The 7,995-nt window shown below is 40.8% G+C and overlaps 1 long non-coding RNA gene across 1 annotated transcript; it reads right to left on the bottom strand.

Moving 5' to 3' along the window:
* Nucleotides 1-4,288: 4,288 nt before the first annotated feature.
* LOC135300145 (uncharacterized) lies at nucleotides 4,289-7,329 on the bottom strand. Its single transcript, XR_010362031.1, has 3 exons — nucleotides 7,030-7,329; nucleotides 4,802-4,954; nucleotides 4,289-4,651 (listed from the first exon to the last, which is right to left on the bottom strand). It is a non-coding gene; the product is annotated as an uncharacterized LOC135300145 (long non-coding RNA).
* Nucleotides 7,330-7,995: the final 666 nt, after the last annotated feature.

Genomic DNA, 7,995 nt, shown 5'->3' with positions numbered 1-7,995 from the left:
AATGTTAACTTACATTTTCTAGGAAGGATGTAAAGTTCTGTTAAAAATGCAGGAAAAAAAAAGTGATTAACCATAGACATAAAAAAAAATTTAAAAATATTTATCTCATTAGAATAAAGCACTTTTATGTTTGACTTCAAAATTTCAATCAGTCCAAGAAAAGAGTTTTTCTTTTAATCTTTTTAATTAATATATTCAGTATAAATGACTGATTTTTATCTTGGTAATAAAATTTTAAGCTGAAGAAAGATAATTCAGGCAAAATAATTAAATTTGATAAATGCCAAGCAACTTGAAACTTCACTGGAATGTATTTACATTTGGTAACTTTCCCTCAGGAAATTCAGAATTTAGCATGGGAAGTGGCATTTTTCTAAATTCTTCAAGAGTTTAAGTAGAAGAAACAGCATTCCAGCAAACTGATCTCAGAAAATTCTGTGACTGTGTTATATACTTATATAAATCTGCTTTGTCTTTTCATTTCCTGGCAATGCTCAGATTAGGAAGTGAAAACGAAATATTTTAATCAAATCAACTTTGATTTCTGATAGACACACAAGTTTATAATACAAGAGTGCTTGCACTTGTCTATTAAAATGAACTAACTATGGCTTAAAGGGGATGGAGGGATTAAGAATTTTCACCAAAACTAATAAAGTTGACTATGTTTACATGACAAATATTACTGAAAAATTCATGTGAACATGGTACGGCAATTGTTATACATGCAGATTAAGAACTTACTATTTCAGACATTCCAAAAATAAATTTTTTTTATCTCAAATAGTAAAAATCTCTGTTTTAATTTCAAGGCCTTATCCTTCTGTATAATCCATGAAACAGAAAGGCTTTTTGTCCCCAAAGTGCTGCTTGAATTGAATTGTTTACCTAAAAAATCCGAAAGAATGAATGCTTCCTTCCAAAGGTGTTCTGGTTCCTGTTGGTGTAATGAGGTTTCATGCATAAATTATTTGGTGAAAACTTTATTCTGGAGGCATCAGCATAGATGATTATGAAACTTCCTTTGCCTGTGCAAATTTTATTGCTTTTATTTATTTCTTTCTTTTTATAAACCCAAACACTTTGAATCATAAGACAACAGCCACTGTGATTTACATGGTGGGGTTTTATTTATGACCTCTAACATCATCAAGCCCAGCCATTCCAAGGCCACCACTAACCCATGTCCCCAAGTGCCCCATCCACAGGTCTGCGAAATAAAAGTCTGACAACAATCAAAGAATGTGTACTGAAATATCTGTGAGTCCAAAGTCATCGAGAAGGAAACAAACGATGCTCAGTTTTCATGGAAGCTTGTGTTAAACAACAGACCAATGGCATAAGCATTTCTGATCAAAGGTAGCTGGGAAAAAAATCAGCTGAGATCACTGTTCTGGAGTCTGCTGTTTGACTTTACAGGTCATAAATAATTCCAGAAAAGTCTCTGTGCTGGGTAGAGAGCTTGTAAACGAGCACTGATGAAACTCCACGATTTTGTTCCTGGCTGGGAGTTTCACTGCTTTTCAGATGCACATCCTGGTGAAGCAGTGAAGTAACCAGCAGGTAGATACTAACCCTGTTGTTGTTCTGTTTTTCTGATTATTCACTTTATCCCCCATCTGTCCTTGTTTGTTCTTCTGCTGGGAAAACAAGGTTCCCCTGGACTGTGTCGGAACCTGCTGTGTTCAGATGAGGAAGGCAAGTGAGAAGAGGCAGTAGGTGGTTTGTCTCCTCAGGCTGCCACTTTGATATTTTTAATTTTTTTTTTTTTTTTTTTTTTTTTTTTTTTTGGTAGAAGAAACTAGGGAAGTTTTTGTGTGGATCCCCTGCCAGCCTGCCACAAGGCTTGTTTCTGTTTCAAGCAAGGAAAAGGATAAGCAGGAGGGAAGTGTTGTAAGCACCTAATGCTGCAGAATAACTTGTCTAGGTTGGTAGGATCATCCCCATTCTGCCTTCAGAACTTCATGAGCTGCAATTTATTGCAAGAGCAGGGACCAGCACCTGGGTCTGGGCAATCCCAAGCACAAATACAAGTTTTGGGGAGAAGGGACTTCTGGGGAGAAGGATTTGGGGATGTTGGTTGATGAGAGGCTCCCCATCCATGACCCAGCAATGTGCACTCACAGCCCAGGAAATTCTTCATGCCCCGGGATCCATCCTCAGCAGCACAGGCAGCAGAAGGGGGAAGCAGGACTAAGGCAGAAAAGGCAGAGACATTAAACATGGGACAAAAATTCCAGAACTGGTAAAATGGGAATGGGTTGAAATCACTATGGGAATATGGAAGGCTTTGTAAAGTACCATGAATATAGGAAGTTTTTCGAGAGGAAAGCAAAATATCTTATTTACTTATTTACCTGACAATGAGGTTAAGGATAAAATTTCTCTCTTTATACTTTTCAGGAAAACAGCAGAGAATACAAAAGGAGCAATTGGTGCTAAAGAACATGTTGGCACTAGTGCAAAAGGTGATGGCATTTCCCATGACCTCATGTAGAGTTGAAAAGAAATTAGAAGGCTCATAGTTCCCCAATTTCTGGGGTTCTGAAACAACCTCTCTATAACACAGTCATGAAAACCCCTCTGCTTTAGTACAGGTTCATATAGGGAAAAGGGTTAGAATTTGTTGAAGAACCAAGATCAAGAGGGCAAACATATTTTCAGGAATTTTGTGAACAGCTCAGGATGGCACAGAAATCCCACAGGCTGTGCACATCTGCCTGCTCCATGCAGATGTCCAGTATGCTCTAAAACATCTTGAGTGGCACCAAACCCCCCCTTAGACAGCTGAATCCATCTTCTGCAGGGCAGAGATGGGAGTAAACACCTTGTGGTTCTGTGTGTCATGAACAGAGAATTAGAGCTGTGTGTCTGTCTGAGAGCTCCAGGCTGTATGTCTGTCTGAGAGCTCCAGGGATGTGGGTCTGTATTAGAAGTCCTGAGCTGTGTGTCTGTCTGAGAGCTCCAGAAGATGTGTGTCTGTCTGAGATGTCCAAGAGCTGTGTATCTGTCTGAGAGCTCTGTGTGTCTGTCTCTCTTGACTACCAACAGGGATGAGAGTAATGAGCTCAAATGCAGATGTTACTGTGAATGAGATGAGCTGTGGTGGGCTGTACATGTCTCAAGCATGTTAAAAATCAATTCAAGAGCCTACAAAGTCTCCCTAAAGCTCTGGTTCTCAAAGGAGATGGAGAGAAGATGTGAAAAGTGTCTCCCACTGAGTTAAAGGCAGCAGAAATAGAAACACACTCTTGATGTTCACTAGATGTGGGGAAAGAGAAATGGTTCAAATTACAGCAAGAGGGATTTGTTCTACCTACCCAGGAGGCTTTTCTTAGAGGGAAAGTTGAGACCTAGAAAAGGCTGGGTGATGCAAAATTGCTCTACTGCCCACTAAAAGCAGTCTGGGAAACATTGTGAGAGTGTTTCTCTCAGGTATACCTGAGAGATACCAGACTTTAAAATCGTTGTTTAACATATTGCTCCGTTTTCCCCTCTGTTTTTTGAAAGGGTATGTAGCTTATTCCTTCATAATCTTCTGTATTTTCATGCGCCTGAACACATAAAATGAGGTCAAAACTGACTGAACAATGAAGGGAGCATAAATCAATTATTCCTACTTTGCATTTGCATCCAAATTTTCCCTTCCATTTCCCTTCCCTAACACCTTTGATTTTGTTCACACAACAAAAACTTTACTTTTTATTAACCCAGAAATTCCCACTTTGATTATTCAAGCTACTTCCCCATCTGCTCTCTTCCCCTCTTTCCACATTGTAACTAAAGTCAGCTGCTTTTAGCATTGCTGATTGTGAAAACTGCCTCCTTTTCGCTCAGGTGTTCAGCATTTTTAACAAGAAACCATGAATTTAAGAGAGATTTCTGCCCACAAGGCAGATTTTCATGTGTTTCCAAGCAGAATTATGGTTGCAGAGGAGCCTGTGGTTTTTACTTGCATGTTTAGTGAAAACTCTGCACTGCATCATCCTCACCTTGTTTGGATTTTACATCAAGTTGTTTAACTCAGGAACTTGAGTAAAGAATGGTTGATTTTCTACAGTAAAGATGAAATATGGTGGGGATTAAGTACTTATGTTTGTTTTCTTTAAAACTCTTCTCTTGTTCATTGTATTGATAAAGGCAACCGTGATTCCAAAAGAGTTTTCTGCTCAAGGTTAGATCCTCCATCAGCCAAAGGGGTGGGAAAATGTTCATTCAACCTTTTAACCAGAATTGCAGCGCCATAGAGCTGTTCTGGCAGCTCAGGTGGAGGAATGATTTGAGGTCCTGCTGCTCTAGGGTAAAACACCAAAAACAGACTCCAAAGAGGGGCAGCAAATTGTTCTTTAACTGGTTTGTTCAGATCTGAACCTGGAGGATTGCTCATCTTCCCCCATGAGCAGCAAAGCAGTGGCCAATCCTTTCATTGTATCCCTCTACATCACTCACCTGGAGGGCTTAAGAGTGGTTCCAGAGGTGGGGAAGGGAATTTCTGGCCATAGATTTACAAGAAATAAGTAAATGTTGTTTGTAAGTTGTGCTGCTACCTGTAGGCTTCTTCCTGAGTTCCACCACATGCTGTGTGTCTGACTTCTCACTTGGGGCTTTTTCCAGCTTTGGGGAGGATTCTGTGTCTCTGTGCCTGTTGGTACTTGTGAGAAATGACACTCACTTAAAAAATGTAAAGGTTTATTAAAACATTATCAAAAATACAACAGAAGACTGAATAGAGAAAATATTATGGCACCAGGAGCAGAGGACTTTCCCCACCATGTGCTCACCCACACCATGGAGGTTTCACCTTTTAACCCTTTGGCCTCTCCCAAAGTTCTGTCCATTGGCTCCTTCTTCACTGTCCAGTGGTGGAGATCACTTCCTTAAATCTTGGTTGGAGGTCAGATGTTGCCATAGTAACAACCTGACCCTCCCAAATGTCCCAAACCCAGGTCATCCCCTGATAACAACACAAGGGGGTTAAAATATAAGTCTATAAAACTTCTCTTAGCATACACATAATATTTGCCCTTTATTTGTGAGAGTCAGCTATTTCATTACTCATTTGTCACATAGTTGAGCACAGGCAGCTCCTGGAACTGCCTGAAGCCCTAAGTCACATATCCTGAGTTTTGAACAGCACTGTGTTCAGCTCCTCTCATTCCTTTTCCCCCTCTCTGTATTCCTGGCTTCTGAAGCTCTCCTAGGTTTGACTCCTCAGTGCTGTGACAAGCAGCTCTCAGGTAACACTCAGAAAATAGCATTTTCTTTGGCAGTGGCTGTGTGCTCTCACAGAGCTCGAGGGAAGAAGAGCCAACACAACAGGTTGGTGAAAACTGGTGTACTTCCAAAGCTTTCCAAAAGCTGCTGTGTCTCACACTGAATTGTCACAACCAGCTCTCCAAGCTCCCTGTTATTTCTTCATGCTCTCTTTGGAAGGGCTGTAAACCTCATATGGACATCATGATACCTTTTTAATTTAAATGTAATCAGATGTGGCTGTAAGAACCTCAAGAACTCACAGCTCAGATATCCAAAGGACAGCTATGGCAGTTCTGAGCACCTGCAAAAGCTGTCTCCAAGTTTCTGTACCCAGAGACCAGGCAGGACAGGATCAGGAACAATGTGCTGCCTTACCGAGCTTTTCTGTCTCCTGAGGATGGTGAAAGCTGCACCGTGGTCTCCTGAGGATGGTGAAAGCTGCACCGTGGAGCTGTGCAGAAGAACAGGCTGAACTTTTTTGCACAGAAACTGGTGAACTCTTTCTGAGATAAGGCAATTTAGGAGGGGAAAACAGATGTAGCCGTTCCTAACTCTGGAGAATGATTTATCTAACCTTTAAGGGCCCCTCCTACATCTTTCTCCCCAACACGTTGCAGTAATTTTCCTGCTTGTAGTGCCTGTAGGAATTTCTAATCCTTCTTGGTATTCTGCAAAAATGTGGGAACTCAAGATATTGTGAGTTGTTCTGAGGGAGTATTTCCACTTATTTGTTGTCTCCTAAATGTTTTGCTTTCCTTCCTTCTCCTTGGTGTATGGAAGGGGGCATACAGGAGTGGTTTGACTTCATTTGCTAAATAATTTACGAATTTGTGCACCTCTTTTTTATACTCCCCTTCTTCAAAACAAATATTGTCCACATTAACAAATATAATGACAGCCTTTAAGGATTGGAAAGTTCCTCTCATTTCACTTGCCCTTCAAGATTAGCCTAATCACTTTCTAATCCATCCCCTTTTGGCTCTCTATGATTCAGTTGTCCAAATCCAATTGCATTTATTTCCACTTAATCAGTTATTTTATGGTCCTATCCAAGACCGTCACTTCTGATAGCTGGTTATCCAAAGTGTTTTAAATAATTTTAATTAATTTCCATCTAATCTCTCCAGGAACTTTAGGGATGTTGCTTTCTACACCAATTAGCCTCCCAAATTACTGGCACGTGCTTGTTAAGAAGTTTCCTCTTATCTTTGCTGTAGCTGTATGGCCCCTGTGATGCCAGAGGGAAGCTGAAATTCCCTTTTCTCCTTTTCTGTAAAGGGGCTGGCCTCTGAATGCTGTTTGCACAACAAAGAGGACCTCAAAGACCTATTTGGCACCTAATGACTTGGAGAAAAATGTCTGCTTCACCCTCACTTTTAGTCATGCAGGGGGTTAATGCAGGTTACATGCCCTGAAACACATCCTCAGTCTCAACAGGCTTATTTCTTTCTCTGGATCCTACTTGGATTCTTTGCATGTTAATATACAATATATATAAAAAAAAATCAGGCGTAGAAATATATGTACATAAAATATATCTAAATATAGTCTCATCTTTCCTTAATGTTTGCAAAACTGTTACTTGCCAGCTGTAACTATAAAGTTAAAATTTTTCCATCTCTTTATGATGTCTCGATTTAGAGATTTATTTTGGATTATCAGCTGACCTGATGAATTCAGTAGAACTTGAGCTTCTTGTTACAATTATTTAAGGGGGAAAGAGGAGCTCAGCAGAGCACAGAAGAGTGAGAAGGGAGCAGGTTCCAATCTTACCTGGGGATGGAAAACAGGGAAGGAGAGAAGCCCTCCCAGGCAGTGGGAGCAGCCAGCAGAGCAGAGGTCAGGGTGCTAAGTCAGCCTGGTGACTCAGGGCTGTGTTTGTGCACCTCCAGTGACTCTGGGTGATTAAATATCAGCTGCATTTAACTCACTGCTTGCAGGAAATTATTTCACTTTCGTCTTCCGAGAAGTCTTTGGAAGGAAAAGGACAGACACTCCCTCTAGTGTCCTACTATTCAGACCAAAATAAAGTTCAGTTTATTTATTTTCTGGCCATTGCCTGTCACCTTCCTTGATTTCTCACACACATGCTGATTCCAACCCGGCTTTTAAAATTCCTCCCACCACAATTGCTCCCAGCTGATTGCACTGAGATGAAAGAAGAATTTCTCTGTGAAAGTCCTTTTGAATCAGGAATGGGAGAAGTGGGAACAATCACCTGCAGTGCTGTAGGACTTGAGCAGCCTACTCAGAAACCAGGGGTGCCCAGCACCAGGATCAAAAATAACAACCCTGCTGGAGGAAACTTCTATTTTATACATGAAGATGAAGGGAAATTTCCCAAAGTCCAAGAGAAGTAATGTTTGACTACACAGTCATATCAGGCTCTGAAATAAGAACACATTTACAGCCTTCAGTGGGCTTAAGAGGTTCCCTTATTGTTGGTGCCAGTGGGCAGCATGTGCCTGCTGCTTTAACCTGCACAATGCCCTGGCTCAGGAAAAAGTTATTTTGTCCTGTGTGTTGGAGCTCTGGAGTTGATTTTGGATTGCTTTTTAAACTGCCTGCTTCTGTGGAAAAGCTAAGCAAATCCTTGGACCATAAACCCTACCCCTGTGTCACTGGAAGTTTCTTTGAAGCTCCCAGTAAAGCCTGCTTGTGTTTCTCTTTGACACAAAATCTGGGACAAATAAGAGTGTTTTGCATGCCTTGATTGCAAATATCCAAAGGAACATTTAT

Source organism: Passer domesticus, chromosome 4, assembly GCF_036417665.1.
Source record: "Passer domesticus isolate bPasDom1 chromosome 4, bPasDom1.hap1, whole genome shotgun sequence".
NCBI classification, from domain to species: Eukaryota; Metazoa; Chordata; class Aves; order Passeriformes; family Passeridae; genus Passer; species Passer domesticus.
Note: the sequence above shows the minus strand (reverse complement) of the source record. Positions and strands in the feature narration are given on the sequence as shown.